Source organism: Diadema setosum, chromosome 10 (genome assembly GCF_964275005.1).
Source record: "Diadema setosum chromosome 10, eeDiaSeto1, whole genome shotgun sequence".
In the NCBI taxonomy this organism is placed as follows: domain Eukaryota; kingdom Metazoa; phylum Echinodermata; class Echinoidea; order Diadematoida; family Diadematidae; genus Diadema; species Diadema setosum.
The window spans coordinates 34,565,981-34,583,626 of record NC_092694.1 but is presented as its reverse complement, the minus strand read 5'-3'; the positions used below and the strand labels follow the sequence as shown (position 1 = coordinate 34,583,626).

The following is a 17,646-nucleotide window of genomic DNA, read 5'->3' as shown; positions in this document are numbered from 1 at the left end:
AGATGACTTCGGATTAGAATTACAATGTATAACGTCGGACTTCATTCTACGTCCGTTGTGTACCAGAGATTGGAAAACGGTACTTTACTGACACTGCGTCGATAGTATTGTTGCCGTGACAATATTAACGTTTCTACTCTCGTACCACCGGTCTCTGTTATGCTAACCTTTATTCTGTTGTTTTGTTATTATTATTATTATTATTATTATTATTATTATTATTATTATTATTATTATTATTATTATTATTATCATTATCACTATTATCAAAGAGAAAGTCTTGTAAACAAAACAAACATTCTTGACATGTTAACTGATGAGGTGAACTCTCATAACAATGATCTATAAGCATTCGTGAAGATAATCCTAAATACCTTTAATAAGACACCCGTGAGAACAATATATTTGTTACATGTACGTTGAGTCATCTACCGCTGATTACAGTTTAAGTAATGTGTTCGGCAGTGAAATGCACCGAGTGAATTTAAACCAAATACGAGGACGGCACTTGCATGTGGTTGGACTATGGTTGTTTCTTAGGTGAAATGCACCTCGGGCAAGGATTATCAGCGTTGCTTTCCTCATGTGAATTGAACTTAGACTCATTATCCCTTGTCTTATTTCTAGCTTTGATATCTAGATTGTGTCCCTTGTCCTCGTTCAGACGAATATTGTATCTACAATGTTCGCAACGGAAAGGAGACGTGTATTGAAAGCGTGACGGGTCAGCGCGACAAAACGTTATAGTTAAACACTGTTGTAAATACTGTTTGATAGCGTTGTTCGTGTTGATACAATCTTGACAGTAAAAAAAAAAAGCTTGCATACGAGTCAAGCTGCCTGTAACAAAGGGACCAAACTTACTAATAAACCTTTTCTGCCAATTGTTCCAAGTGGTAGAACGTGTGATGGGATTTGCAAGCTGATGTTTTCAACAAAAAAAAAAAAGTGATGGACTATCTAAATATTCCGGCATTGCTTTTATTTTGGATGTTATCCTTGGTGTATAGATAGACTTGGAACCCATCGCCAGATTTGAACAAAGCTAATTGTTAATGTCAAACTTTACGTGTGCGCTCTTTTTTGAGAAGTTCTGTTAGCTCTAGTATACTAAAATGGTTACTACTCATGAGTTCAGTGTTTCATGTGAAGAGAAAAAGCTAGATTGAGCAAGATAATCGCACTATTTCATACAGTTTGCGTTGAACAGAAATTCAAGGTGATACATTTGTGTACGAAACTCGAGTAAATAAAGCTTAACTGTCAAATGAATAGCTACAACATTTTAAGTACGTTGTCTTTGAGTGTTCGATCATACCAGTTTCAATGTGCCAGTGTAGATTGTGGTTCTGTATCAAATTATGCAGACAAGCATGTGCAGCTTCAACTTGTGGGGAAACCAGTCCGATACCAGCACCGGCGTTTTGTCATTCAATTAGATGTTACTTTCAAGGAGCTAATGCATTCAATGAAGATTAGGAGGTGAAAAGAAAATGTAGTTTCTAGTGCCGTCGAATACTCTCAAAACGACGAATTAGTGCGCTGAAGTAGATACTACATGTATTTAAATTACTATCTCTCTCTCTCTCTCTCTCTCTCTCTCTGTCTGTCTGTCCGTATACAGTGTACCTATCTGTCTGCCTATATTTCTGCCTGTCTACATATCTATCTCTCTGTCTATCTATCTGTCTATCTTTCTATCTGTCTATCTATCTATCTGTCTATCAGTCTATCTATTTATCTATTTATCTATCTATCTGCCTATCTATCTGTCTATCTATCTATCTGTCTGTCTATCTATCTGTCCATCTATCTATCTATCTATCCATCTATCTATCTGTCTATCTATCTATCTATCCATCTATCTCTATCTATCTATCTGCCTATCTATCTATCTATTTATCCATCTATCCATCTATCTATCTGTCTATCTATCTATTGTATCTGTCTATCTATCTGTCTATCTATCTTACTCTTTGTTTGCATGATACTAAGTAATCGAACCGAAGCATGTTTAAACAGGTTTGTAGTGTCTTTCTCACCAAAGTTTCTGATTTCAGTATCGGAGTTGTCTGTAGAGGATCCATTCTTGAGCTTTCGTACCTGTTTGCACGTACCGGGACAGTGGGAACAAAATCGCCATCAGGGTATACCGTAAATGAATTTATGTTCTTTGTTGACAAAAGAATTGCACTGACGATGTATGTTGGGGAAATGTAAGCCTGAATCTTGTACGGAAAGAAATGTATTTACCAGGGAATACCAACGCACTTCGTTGAAATTCGACACCAGTAAGGTTGGTTGATACGGTCAAAGTATAGATCATTCTTTCTTCCTTGGACGTGCCATGAAGGCAATTAGTGCGACAATATTCTTCAATTGAATTAGACGGTGTCTGTCCAGAATACCACTCTTGATATAAATCAAAACCTTTTTCTCAGTTGTTACATTGTGTGTGTATGTGTGTGTGTGTGTGTGTGTGTGTGTAAAAATGATAGCTTGATCTGTACGTTTATAGTACTTGAAGACCTTGGCGTAGGTATTCTTGCGATGGTATTTCGGATTTGTTTTTGAATACATATCCAAATCATATGCCAAAGGAATACAAGTATAAAGAAAAACAATGTCCATGTAGGTCATGCAAAGGCCGGTTATAACCTCCGATGCCAAGGTCACTTGAACACATCCGCTATAGGTCCGACAGGGATTCTAGTGATGTAGTAAGAAACGAATTGCTGCTTTTTGATGTTCTTTGTCCTCCTTTTTGCTAACGGCGTCATACTAATGCCGTTTTTGTCTTATGTTGTTGTTTTTTTGTATGCTATGCTGCAATCTCATTTTCAATTGGACTGAGAGCAAATTTGCAACTAACCTTTTGAGGGACTGGAAAAACACATGGTGCAAATTTTGCGAATTGTTTCCTTTGTTTATTGATGGTAAAATTGCAGCAACCGAGGCGTTGATGTATGAGAGACGATACAGTACCATCACTTTTGTGGACTTTTTTTTTTGTGGCTCTCTATACTTTGCCACCTTATGCTTTTATTTATATGTTGCAGATTTCTTTTTTTTTGCGATGAATGTTGTGTTTGTGTTTTATTTACAGCGTGCTTGCAAATACTTAAAGTTGGGTTTGTCATTATAATTGTTCCGCTCCATATTTAAGTGCTCTTGCCACAAGAAAAAGGAAACCAAATATCGTAACTTTAGGATAGGGACATAGACCCATGATGGTGATTTATAGTACATTGTACAATATTAAATGGGTTACTCAAATACCGGTTAGTGATTGGCTAAACACAGTCACGTGATGGAGGAACATTAGTTATGTTCGCCCATGGGCGAACATTTTTGTAATGTTCTTCCATGGGAAAACATTTTCACGTAACAAATGACAGAAGGTGTAGGACCGCGCGCCCACAGTGAATTTGGCTCTGCGCGAGCGAGCGATCGAGTGCGTTGCGCTGGTGGTTGACGTTGACGCATTTGACGTATTTGACTAACCCATATAATATAACAGATGATGACTTTTGCTGTCGGGAACATGTACCAAACGTTCCACCCTCAGGGTTTGAAATGCTATTTCGGAAGGCTATAAGTCCCTCGACTTCGTCTCGGGACTTATAGCCTCCCTCAATAGCATTTCAAACCCTTCGGGTGGCACATTCGGTATGTTCCATCCCCCACCAGTCATCATCTATACAATGTAACAGTAATGGTGTGTATGTTTGACCGTGGGTGTGTTCACGTGGAAGAGTGCGAAAAGAGAAGTGAGGGAGAAAGCATGGGACCATGTCACGAGTCCGACACCCACGAGACATGCAGCCCACGAGTCATTCAGCCCACGAGTCATGCTGTCCATGAGTTTGATAATAAGCAAACAAGGTCCACGAGACCGACACATAAAGTCCCGTGTTGTATAATGTCCAACTCGTGGGCTGGTTTTACCTAGTGTTGCACTCAACGGCCTTATTTGTCTAAGTGTCAAACTCACGGACCTTTTTTTTTTTTTTCAATATCAAACTCGTGGGCTGTATGACTTTTTGGTGTCGGTCTCGTGGGATGAACCCGAAAGAATGATCAATATTTCTCGCTTTAAAGCCCGTCAGTATCTTACGCCATGTTTAATACCGAATGAATGATAAACTTTACCAGCATGATACGATGCCACCCGGTAGTACTTCGATTCTTAACGTTTAAATGTGTGCGTGTGTGTTTGTGTGTATGTGTGGTTGTCAAGGCAAAGGAAGACGGTCCGTATGAAACCATTGGACTGTTGTTGTTTGTTTGTGTGTGTGTGAGGGTGTGTGTGTGTGTCGTCAAGGTATACCCAGATGATGTATAACGTGCAATTAACACCTCTTATCTTCATTTTCACCTTCTGCAAAGAGACTTTAGAAATAATATTGTTAGGCGGATGAACATGAAAAAATCCAAATCAGCACCGTTCATTTTTTAGGCAAGTCGCATTAGAATGGCAGACGCAGCGGGTAGCTTGCAAGGTTTGCAACATATCGCTTTTTCTCACCCACCAACTTATTTATGAAGTTACATCAAACAAAATATGAATCATATGATAAGCAAGGAATGTGGGTGTGATTGAAATACAACCCTTGTGTCGTTATTTTATTCATTACCATTCCGTCACAAGCGAAGCGAAATAATATCATGAGCATGTAATTGTGTGTTTGAATTTCACAATTAGTAAGAGTCAACGGAGGAGTCGTTTGGAGCAGGATGGAGTTGACTCAAAACGTGAATACACTTTCTCTTCACAGTACCATGGTCATTTCCTGTCTCCATACAGAGGCAGTACAGTGAAAACTCAGTATAACGAGATCCTTGGGACCAAAACAATTAGTTCTTTATATCAGATATTTAGTTATATCAGTAGACAATAAACAATAAAAAAAAGGAAATTCGTTGGGACCGGAGAAAATAGTTTCTTATATCAGGTATTTTGATATATCAGATCTCTTTATATCGAGATTCCACTGTAATGCATGGTGTGTTCGTATCCGCGAAAATGCATTATTATTTTCTTTTCCATCCACTCTGACTGAGGGAATGGATCACAATCGTCATGCACAAAGATCGAAGTGTTCAATGTGGTGATGAATAGGAACAACAGCTATTCCTTAAAGATTCTCACTTTTCATTTTGTGCTTAGAACACCATGAATACATACATCATACATGACATTTTATGTTCGTAGTGAGGCGGGGCACACCGCGTCATTTTGTGCAATATGCAATTTCTATTGCAACACTGTTCGCATTAGTTTGCGAGGTGTGGAATAACGAGTTTAGCTTTTCAAGTATCGATAGCTTGCCTCCAACTTGCAACTGGTGAGTGTAGACAGATGTTACACAATAACAAAAAAAAAGAAAGAAAAATATTTCAGGTGATTTTGTTGTCATTGGCAAACAAATGGCTCATTATCAAGTGACACCATGATAAGATTAATACATCTCTTCAGACGTTTTAGTCTCTAGGCTGTCTGTTATGTTTACTGACTGACACCTATGCTTTTTGTTTTTTTGGCGTTTTTTTTTTTTATGCCAGGAGGTTGAAGGGGTGTATTACGTTCATTTGAGAATGTGCAATTAAGGGAATTCCGCCACCTTCGGAACGGAATGAGTGTTCGAGTTTCGTGATAATTTCTACTTCACAGCACCACTTTCGACTTCGGTGTTTAACAACGGTAACTTTTCTTTTTTCAATTCAACGTTCACTCATTCTGTCTACCCATCCCCTGCAGACATACATATAGACAGATAGACAGACAGATAGATACATGATGCTCATGTGGTCTGGAAATGAAGAAATTTTGAATTGGTTGCTTTGATTTTAACCCTGGTTTTCACATTACTTTGTGCGATAAAATGAAAAGAATTGAAAGTTACATGTACATGTATATGGGTAAACCGTGTTTCAGGGCCTTACCATCATGACCATTTGCTTTGTAACTGTCCTCTTTCGATAGCGTAGAGAAACGTGCGGTCAGTACGAATAATTTTCTTCCTGTCTCGAAACTGCAAAACTCTGAAATTAAGCTTTTCTGTCTATGTTTCGTAGGAACGTACTATGCTCAAAACTAAGAGGAGAGAGAGAGAAAAAAAAAAACCTTTATCACTCCGTCTGACTCGCAATGCAGTTAGTCTGCGGTTTCATCGGCCGATATACTGTACGGTGGAATGAAGTTTCTCTGGGTGCTGACATAACTGTTCCTTGCTCGAAAGCTTTTTTTTTTTTTTTTTAGTCCAGCAAGTAGTTCGGGCAAAGAAAATTAAAAAGAGCATGGCTGATAGCCATAGACAAAGAGACAAAAAACACTCAAGTACTGTACAGCTTGGGCATTTTAGAAAATTGTTGTGTGTTATCATGGGTACAAACAGTGGTTCAAACTTCGCCTAGCCATGCAGTACTGTATTCGTGGAAATAACGGCACAGTGAAAAAGAAGCTAGATTTGGTGAAAGTTTGTAGTCGCTTTTTTCTTTATTTTCTGGCACAAATCCTTCTCATTTTATTTTGATCAATATTTGTTTCCCCTCAGTGCGGTTGCTAAACTCGTAGTTTTGACTGCCATTGTGGTTGTGTTTGTGTTCTGGTGCAAACTTACCAACTTCGGGTTCATTGATTAAAGTACACGACACAAGTTTGTGGCGTGCTGCGTTTCAACAGCATTGTTTTTTGTCTTTTCTTTAATTCGTGTCAAGTGCTCGTATACTTCGATTAACAAAAGCCTAAAAATGTTGGAATGGAGTACACTGTAATTTTATCTCTGATTATCCACAATAAAAGCGACACGCAAAATCGGTAGATGTTCATTCAGTCAAAAATATCAGTCTGTTCTACCAGACCCGATAATTGCATTTTGCTTTTACACAATGATTTACATACAATTTTCTCATAGAAAAACCCAATGATATACTAGTGATTAAACATCGACACAAATAGGCAGTGCTTGTCATGAGCACAGTGCCATACTAATATTGGCAAGAGGTAATTGTTTTGGGCCTGCTGGTACATGGACTGTACGTCCTGAAATATGTTTTCGTTTGCAATAAGGGCCTATAATCCGAAATTATGTCTGTATGTGAACAGCGTCCATCATGAGTACACGCATGTCGTAATAATCACAGCATGCTTTCTTGTAGGAGATGCAACGTAGATTTGATATCTATTCTTAATTCCATTTTCCACATTTATTTACAAATTTTACATTCCATTTAATATATACATGTATACGTTTAACACTGCAGTCAATTTAAGGTACAATTACACAAATTCATAAGCACGTAATTATAAATGTGACCCTGCATCACAAAACCGACAAAAAGTCGCCAGACATGGGTTTTTAGTTAAGGGCAGATTCTTAAACAGCAGACTCTCAGCTTTAAAATGATGTATAACTCAATTCAAATAGACTCCCCTAACCTATCTAAATACTTAGAAAGCACACACTCTGGAAAAGTGTGAACTGAGAAAAGTACAGGGTCTATTCAAGCGCTTAATCTTTACCAAGCCGTGCTAGCTGTGCAGTGAAGGGGACAAAACACAGGATGTAAACCACGGGAGCAACAACAATGAAAGAATTATCAGATTGAGCTGAAATTAAGTATGCTCTGTCAACACATTCTATCCGTGATTAATATTAACTTTCAAAGCAGTAGCATTATCCTTTTAAAAGTTATTAGACCTGAAAGTGAAGAGTGTGCAAAGGATTTCAAGAAATGAAAAGGGGACTCTGAGACACACTTGATTATTCCATTCTCCCCCCAAAAACGGTTGTAGAAAAACTGCTGAAAACACACTTTCCCATTCGTGTTATGATCCCAAACTAAAGAATAATGTAGAAGAAAGATAGCTCTCTCAGAAAATATGAAAAATTCAAGATTGACTCGGTTGACCCATTTCACCTTTTTTTAGTCCTCGCGTAAAATCAATTGAGGCGTGCGACTTTTTGTTCGTTTTGTGATGCACGGTCACAAATGGTGTGTAAAAATATGTGGAACCTGCTAAAAAGCAAAGCTTGTAGGATGTATTCTCCAAAGTTAAGCGTTTAGTACAATACACCTGTATGTCAATGACGAAAAACAACGAAACATGCAAGAATACAATACAATGTATGTCGAGAATGTACAAAATAATTATGCAATGTATAATATTCTGGGCATCCGCAAGATTATAACGGAACATACAGTGTATTGATACACATGCACCAGCTTGTACAGGTTGTTACAATTTTATCAGATTTCATGTGTACGTTTATGCAAACGTTTCTTGATGACCTAATGCTCGCCCAAATTTGCCCAAGAAAGGGTTCTATACACTATAATTATTCTCGTATATGTATTTATTTTGCAAATCCATTCTTACTGTTGAAATGCACAATTAAAGAATAATAATGAAATATCTCGTTGTTCCTGAGTAACGTTTTATGAGAAAATAATAGCAATATATGCATAATTTATGTACAAACACACATGTAGGGGCCTATACGATATATATTGAGTCTTATACAGCTATTTTTTAAAGATATCCCTACGACATTGCAGAAATCGACTACGTTAGAAAATGCGATTACTTACACACAGCTGTCTGTGAAAGATTTAATGAGTTCAATCATACATGTATGCAAATTACATTATCATCTGCAGCTTACTAACAGATGGTGGTTTTACGGTGTGCACGTAACTCGACCAACACTCATACAGCCCACGAGTCATACAAACCATGACTCATACAACCCACAAAGTTATACAGCCCACGAGTCATACAGCCCATGAGTTTGACACTTATAAACAAGACCCACAAGACCGGCAAATTAAAGAGGTATTGCAAGCAAATAATGAAATTTCAAGCTGTTTCAATTGTCGAAAGATAAATTCTTACTCTAGTACATACAGTTGTAATTTTTATAAAACATTTGTCTTCCACTATACGTAATTATGATGAAATAACATGACATACATAGAGCAGTTTGCGAGCGCTTCCTCGCCAAAATAGGAAAAATGGTTTCCGGTCTAGTTTATGATAATGATATGCAGACGTCATAACTAGAGAACGGCACATCTTGCATGCATCGACCGAGCTAAATGTGTAGGCCTACAGCTATCCATGCGAAATCGCACATGAAAGATGTTACTGGGAGGATTATTATTATTACTATTATTTTTTTTTTGTGCAAGTTAATGCAGTTTTAGTATATGTTCCCATTTCTACAGTAGGTTCATAGGAAATTATGGTCTTCGAAAGATACCACCATGCCAGTTTCTTATGTCAAACTATAAATTAGGAAAAAGGAGACAGATTCAGGCGTATTCTGGCTGACCCTTTTCCCAATTGGCACTGCAACTCGACGAGCGTGAGTTTTCTTGACGTTTAAATTTTATAGATACTGTAATCACAAGAAGTTACGACTTCTCCATAAGAAAAAGAATAATCATACAACCGAATGTCATTTTCATAGCACACACACACACACACAGTCACACACACACACACACACACACACACAGAAAAACAATTACATGTAGCCTTACATCAGTCTTGTCTAATGGGCCTTATCAAATAACTATTTCAAGAGAAATTCGATCAAAAAGAGATGAAAACAATTGAAAACAATAACAAAGTATATACATGTTTTTTGAACATCACCTTATAGGTAATATCGCTTCTTTGAGTTCGATTTATGCGCGGTTTACTGTTCATGTAGAGTATTTGATTTGACATTTGGTGACAACCAAAAAGATGATTGCCATGCAGTCACTTTCTGTTCGAATTTGGAAGTGTGATTATGTTGTGGTCATATCATCATTTATTTTATTTTATTTCCATTCTGGTACTTGCTTCATCCAGAGGATGTTTTCCACGGATCTGTGCATCTTCAACAAAAAAAAAAAAAAAAAAAAAAAAAAAAGAAGAAAAAGTTTGGTGTCAGAAACTTACAGGAATATTATACAAAGAAAGGTCGAAACATACTATAAAAAAACCCCACAAAAACATCGAAAAACAACAACTAATTCAAATTGTTTCATATTTCTGATATGAGGAACTATATAGTTACTCACATGAGGAAAATGGAAAATTCCAAACACAAGCAACACAATTATTTTGACAGAAAAAAAAAGGATAAAATGTACATTAATGTAAATAACCGAGATAGGTACGCGTTCTTTTTAAGCCACTTTCACCAAATCTTGTCTGGTTCCACTTTAAATTGATATAATACACTGTATCTTACTTCTGTTTTCAAATCTTTAACCAAATAATGTGCATTGAACAAAATTTTCATTCCTTCATTGCGTTCTTTGGCATAATTCTTATCAACAATAAATTCTGCATAGTTCAGAATAAAATTTACTAACTTTATCTTTCTGTTCCTTATATCGCATAAAAAACAGCAACAGTTTCACAAAACAATGTCGATTACAAAATAAAAAATACTCCACATTAAAGCATGAATTTACTTTCCAATATATTTTGATTCTTTTGCTTGTCAACATAAAATTACATACATAGTATAGTTTCTCTATAATGACAAATAACACAAAATTATATTGTTCGAAATTTTTTTCATAAAGATCTTTAATTTTCGATGAAAAAGCTTAGAATTATATTGCTTTGTTCTACCATCATTCCTCTTGCAAGATTATATTGTAATATTTTATTCCAATTGAACAAAAGAATCCAAAGAATCAAGCAAAAGTGTATTATCATAAATTGAGTCATCCAAATATCTTTACACTCATTACCTTATTTACCATTGGGTGTAATACTCCAATACTCTTATACCTAATATTACTGCAAATGAATAAAATGGCCAATGATAAACTAATTCTAATTGGGGCTCCGAAGAAAATATGAGAAGAGGTATGTTGACGAATAACAATGTCTGATTGCAGGTCCCATCTAATAACGTATAAAATTACGAACATAATTATGTGTGTATACCATACATTATTATCTATGCATAAATATACATGTAACATAGAGAGATCTACATCGGTGTGTTATAACCACTCATGGAAGAAAGAGTCCAAAATATATAAAAACCGCGAAAGACAATGATTTGAATTACTTGTTAGTTTAAAGACTACTATAAGAGAGACTGCAAATATACAAAATAAAGCACGTAATTAGAAGGACGTACATGTTGTCACGACATTGAAATGAACGAAAGGAGTGATGAACAACGCTATAGCGATTTATTTAGGTGTTCACTGACCCACATGTTCTCAAGACAATGTAACATGAACAAAAAGGTTGATGAACAACACTAGCGATTTATTCATAATATACTCATGTTCACCTTATTATTAGTTTTTGTATCTTGACAACTTGTGAGTCTTCTTAGTTTCTAGTATATTTTTCTTTGTTTTCAGTGTCACGTTGATGAAGGTCTTTGACTAAAACGTCAGTCCAAGTGATTGGTTTATATGGTGTGTCCATATTACTCTTCCTGAAAAAATATATGTAACTCTGGATCCAGCTTTAGAGGGACACCGTGTAGATCAGTAATGTCTGGGGTAAAGCGTGCTTTGCATGGATTTTTTCTCTTTTTTCCCATTTTAGGTACTTTATTTTCCATATAACTTTCCTCATTTACAATTTCCCATTACCCACAAAATATAATACAATGCACACGCAACATAAATATAATATATATATATATATATATATATATATATATATATATATATATGTACATATATATATATATATATATATATATATATATAATATATTGTTTTTGGCAGAAAACAAAGATAGATAAATAAATAAAAACGTACATTAATTTTATCCACCGAAATAGTTACGTGTCCTTCTTCTGGAAAAGGGATCGTAAAGTTTCGGTTGAAACGGAGCTTCAGGAGTCCATCGTCTTTTGATGACGATTTTTGTTTTTCCCTTCAGATGATGAGTGGCCTATTGTGAAATATAAAAGGGCATGCAACTCCAGAGGATTCCAAAGTTTATTTGATGAAAATTGGTTTTGAATTGGCTGAGATATCAAAAACAAAGCAATCCTTATAAAAATTGCTACCCACCTTTTCTTATGGGATCGCTGTGTTTTACTTTGGGTGATATATCTCATCAACTTCTAACCAATTTTCGTCAAATAAACATTGAATCCCTTTTAGAATTGTATGTTTTTTTTTTAACGTGTCATGAAGTATTTCTTAGTATCTCTCAAAAAGTTAAAGAATGAATCCTCACCTCAACCAATATTACACCTTCCGTTTAATCCACTTTCACTATATAAATCTTGACTGGATCCACTCTAAGGTAATCTTAGGTCTGAATTCAAATTTTTACATAATAATGTGTATTGTATATACAAACGTTTATTTCCTTCACTACGTTCTTTGACATAATTCCTATAAACAATAAATTGAGCGTAATTCAGAATCGGGTTTACTAAATTCATCTTTCTGTGTCCTGCATCCTATCCAATTATAGTATTTTCCCATAAATGTCTGATTACAGAATCGAAAATATGCCCATTTAAACAAAATTTACTTCTTATTACATTTCTGCATCTGTGTGTCATAAGTAGATATGGAAGAAATAGTAAAAAAATAAACACCTCAGAAGACAAGGATTTGGATTAACTGTTTTAGTTCAACGACTCCTGTCCAAGAGAGACTTCAAATAAACAAAATACTGCACGTATTCAATTATACAGGACGACGCCCAAGGTGTCCAGACACAAATATTAACGAAAATTTTGTGGAAGGACGCTTTATATAGATTTATTCATGTGTTCAACTGATCATTAGTTTTTGCGTCTTGACAACTTGTACGTCTTCATAGTTTCTTGTTGCTTTGTCTTTATTTTCATTCTCATGTTGATAAAGGTCTTTGACTGAAACGTCAGTCCAAGCAACTGGTTTCTATGGTGTTTCTGTACTACTCTTCATGAAAAATATGTGTAACTCTGGATCGAGCTATAGAGGGACTCGGTGTATATATCAGCAATATGGGGTAAAGCGTGCTATTGGATGGGATTTTTTTTCTTTTTTCCCCATTTTAGGTACTTTATTTTCCATATAACTTTCCAGGTTTACAATTTCCCACTATCCACGAAATTTAATACGCAACATATATATATATATATATATATATATATATATATATATATATATATATATATATATATATATTTGACAGAAAACAAAAATAGATAAATAAATAAAACGTACATCTTTATCCACCAAAATAGTTACGTGTTCTTCTGGAAATGGGATCGTACGGTTTCGGTTGAGATGGAGCTTCAGGTGCCCAACGTCTTTTGATGACGATTTTTGTTTTTCAGATAATGAGAGGCCTCTTGTGAAATATGAAAGAGCATACAACTCCGAGAAGATTCCAAAGTTTGTTTGATAAAAATTGGTTTTTAATGACTGAGACATCAAAAACAAAGCAATCCTTATAAAAAAAAATTGCTACCAACCTTTTCTAATGGGATCGCTTTGTTTCACTTGGGGGGGGGGGGATATTATCTCATCCACTTCTAACCGATTTTCGCCAGATAAACTGTGAATCCCTTTTAGAATTGCGTGTGCTCTTTTAACATTTCAGGAAGTATTTCTTAGTATCTCTCAAAAAGTTAAAAAATGAATCCTCACCTCAACCAATACTATACCTTCCGTTTAATTCACTGTCACTAAATCTTGCCTGGATCCACTCTAAGGTAATATAAAATCTTAGGTCTGAATTCAAATCTTTTACATAATAATGTGCATTGTACAGACGTTTACTTCCTTCACTACGTTCTTTTACACAATTCCTATAAACAATAAATTGAGCATAATTTAGAATAGAGTTACTAAATTCATCTTACTGTGTCCTACATCGTATCCGATTATAGTAATTTCTTTCTTAAATGTCAATTACAAAATCAAAAATATGCCCATTTACACAGAATTTGTTTTTTATTTCATTTCTGCATCGGTGTGTCAACTACATACAATGGAAGAAAGAGACAAAAATAAACACCGCAGAAGACAAGGATTTGGATTAACTGTTCAAAAGAGACTGCAAATAAACAAAATACTGCACGTATTCAATTAGGAAGACGCAGTTGTCAAGACAAAAAAAAAATGAACGAAATGTTGATGAACGAAACGACGCTTTATATAGATTTATTATGTATTAAACTGATCACTATATTTTGGATCTTGACAACTTGTGAGTCCTCTTAATTTCTGGTATCTTTTTCTTTATTTTCAGTCCCATGTTGATAAAGGTCATTGACCAAAACGTCAGCCCAAGTGATTGGTTTATATGGTGTGTCCATATTACTCTTCCTGAGAAATATAATGTAACTCTGGATCCAGCTTTAGAGAGACACCGTGTAGATCAGCTGCAAATGTCTGGGGTAAAGTGTGCGGGTGCACGTCACGAGACCGACACCCACGGGTCATATAGCCCACGAGTCATACAGCTCACAAGTCATACAGCCTACGAGTCATACAGCTCACAAGTCATACAGCCCACGAGTTCGACACTAAGTAAATAAAGCCCACGAGTTCGACATCAAGTAAAATAAGCCCACGAGTTATACAGCCCATGAGTTCGACACTATGCACAAAAGGCTCGCGAGACCGACACTACGCAAACAAAGCCCACGAGACCGACACTACGCAAAGCTCACGAGAGCGACACTAGGAAAAAGAGGCTCATGAGACCGACACTAGGCAAAGAAGGCCCACGAGACCGACAGAATGAACAGCGCCACCTATAGACCAAGTATAGGGTGTCCAGATAAGGAAGATATTGGAGATGGAAAGGGGGAGTTGCTAGGGTATTACCCCGTCAGTTGCCCTCCCTCACCCCCTAAACTGTTCAAGGTCTTTAATTGTGTTTGCATATGTGAGTGTTTGTGAAAACATTAACAAAATTCAGTAAAAGTGTGCATGAGATCTCTCCTCATTAATTTCGAAAATGCCAAAACACCCTCGTTTCCCTTTCCGCAAAACACATACCGGTGTAATCCTACTTAGAAAAAAAAAATGAAATAAAATGATGTGGATATTCACATCAACAAACTAGAAAAAAAAAATGAATACCCAGCTGTTAAATAAAGTTTACAAGAAAATATTTTTCACAAAATGGTCATTGTTGCAGTGCACACCTGCTTTACATGATATGGAGGGGATAGTCATCTGCAAAGGTGTTGATTTAGTATAGATTCAAATAAAATAATGTAATCGTCTATAATATCAAGGTATAGCATTCAGAGGATTCGGGGGGGGGGGGGGGGAAAGATGCATTCATGAAAACAATACTGTTCTATTTCCTGAAAAATGAAACGTTTTGAGGAGAATAATTTTAAAAACACTAGCCACAAATCGAGGTGAATCGCTGCGATGTAAAACGTTTTAATCCGTTGAATGTCATACATTATACTAGTATTTACAGGGAAAATTACAAATTGAACTCTAATCAAGCGGGTGTAAGCAGGCGGATAGGATATTTGATAAGGTCTCCTTAATCGAGAAAGAAAAGGGCGAGAAACACTTACATCCTGTCCACCGTCTAGCTAGAAATTGGGAAAGCCTATTAAAAATAGCATCTAATAGCATCTAAAATTAAACCATACATCATTCTTGTCCTCAATTATTTTTTCATACTTTCTTTTTTTTTTTTGGGGGGGGGGTCCCATGAAGAGGACAATTTTATTTCTAAAAAATTGGTAACAATGTCGCTCCCCGTAGCGTGACAGAACTGCCCCCTAAAAGCCACACATGTAGAAATACATACTTTATGTCGTGGATGGTGCTGTTCAATTAGTTAGAATCTCTCGCTCGACAGCGTGACGAAATTGCACCCGCCAGCATGTAATTTTCCTCTTCCTGGAACACCCTGTACAGGTAATTGACATGTAGATGGCGCTGTTCATCCTGTCGGTCTCGTGAACCTTCTCTGCCTTGTGTCGGTCTCGTGGGCTTTCTTTGCTTAGTGTCGGTATTGTGAGCCTCTTGCATACTCTCGGTCTCGTGAGCCTTAATTGTGTAGTGTCGGTCTCGTGGGCCTTCTTTCCTTAGTGTCGGTCTCGTGAGCCTTTTGTGCGTAGTGTCAACCTCATGGGCTGTTTGACTCGAAAGCGGTATAACTCATGGTCTGTGTGACTAATGGACCTATTTTTGGTGTGGGTCTTGTGGGATGACCCCAAGTGTGCTATTGAATGAGATTTTTTTTTTCCTGTTTTCCCCATTTTAGGTAAGTTTATTTTCCAAAAAACTTTTCACTTTTACAATTTCCCATTATCCACGAATATACCACTATTATATATGCACATGCGACATAATTTGGTGGGGTTTTTCTTTGACAGAAAACAACAAAATAAATAAAACGTAGGCCTACTAGCATTGTTATCCACCAAAATAGTTACGTGCTCCTCTTAAAGGGATGGTACAGTTTCGGTTGAAATGAAGCTTCAGGTTTCCAACGTCTTCTTCTAATGATTTTTTTTTCTATTTATTTATCTTTTTTTAAGATAATGACAGACCTCTTATGAAATTCAATTCTTAAGTACGTTTCATATAGTTTGATAGAAATTTTATCAGTAGTTGAATACTATTAGTGGTTAAATCAGCCAGACCCTTATAACAAGCAAGGGTGTATGGATAGAAAAGGAACTATTTACAAAAGGGATATACAATCACAAAAGATAAGAAATAAAAAAAGAAAGAAGTCAAAAGTAAGTAAATGTAAAAGATAAAATTCACAAAACAATAATGAGGGGCCATAGGTTGGCTACAGAGACAAAAGTTTGCAATTCTTTGTAGAAAGATTATGCATTATTTTAGTGCCTAACATTTAGCAGCGTTGGTGAACAGGAGCAAGGATATGTCGGTCGGATCCACGGAAAACAGCTCCAAGAACGTCCGACAAGAACTGCCACGAGACTCCCCCCCCCCCCCCCCGCCACCCCACCCCCACCACCTCCCTCCGTACAACGCGCGCGCCATTATTATTATTTTCATCGACGAAGTTTGAATCTTCCGCAATGCAACGAAGAACTGAAGGGATGATCGCACGTCGCTCAGGGTTCGAGCACCTATCTTTTGTATGGGTACATACAAATACTTTGCCTTACAACTATAAAGAGGGTTTTGGAGATAAACGCCCTATAATACGCATCAGCAGCTATTGGTGATTCGAATGATAGGTTCTTCTGAGTAGTACTAATCACTTCGGAGCAGTGTACCTCAGTGAAAAGTGCTATTTTTCTACGCCCCTCACCAGTATAATGAATTTCGCGGTGGTCCTTATTGTCTAATTTGTAGGTAGTAGACCTGCATAGGATATAAATAGTGAGTGAAATTTGAGATCACTTTGATATACATACCGGCTGAGTCAAACATATCAGGTCTACATGTAAAATAGGCCTACCGAGACCAAGTCAACCTGAATTCCGGTCCAGTAGGGCGTATAAGTTATATTTCAAACAAACTTGCTCGTCCCTAATAGGGGTTAAAAAAAAAAAAAAAAAAAAAAAAAGTTCCCCTGAACGGACAGAAGATCGCGAAGAAACCAGGGCTGCCAACTCTCACTCACTGAGAGTGAGACTCACTCATTTTGGTCCTTTCTCACTCTAAAACTTTATTTCATTTGCATGCATTTCTATT

The 17,646-nt window shown here is 36.5% G+C and overlaps 1 protein-coding gene across 1 annotated transcript in view; it reads right to left on the bottom strand.

Annotated features, from left to right (window-relative positions):
• LOC140234513 (small ribosomal subunit protein eS12-like) overlaps positions 1-17,646 on the bottom strand; it is a 124,642-nt gene that overhangs the window by 54,540 nt on the left and 52,456 nt on the right. The window lies entirely within an intron of this gene.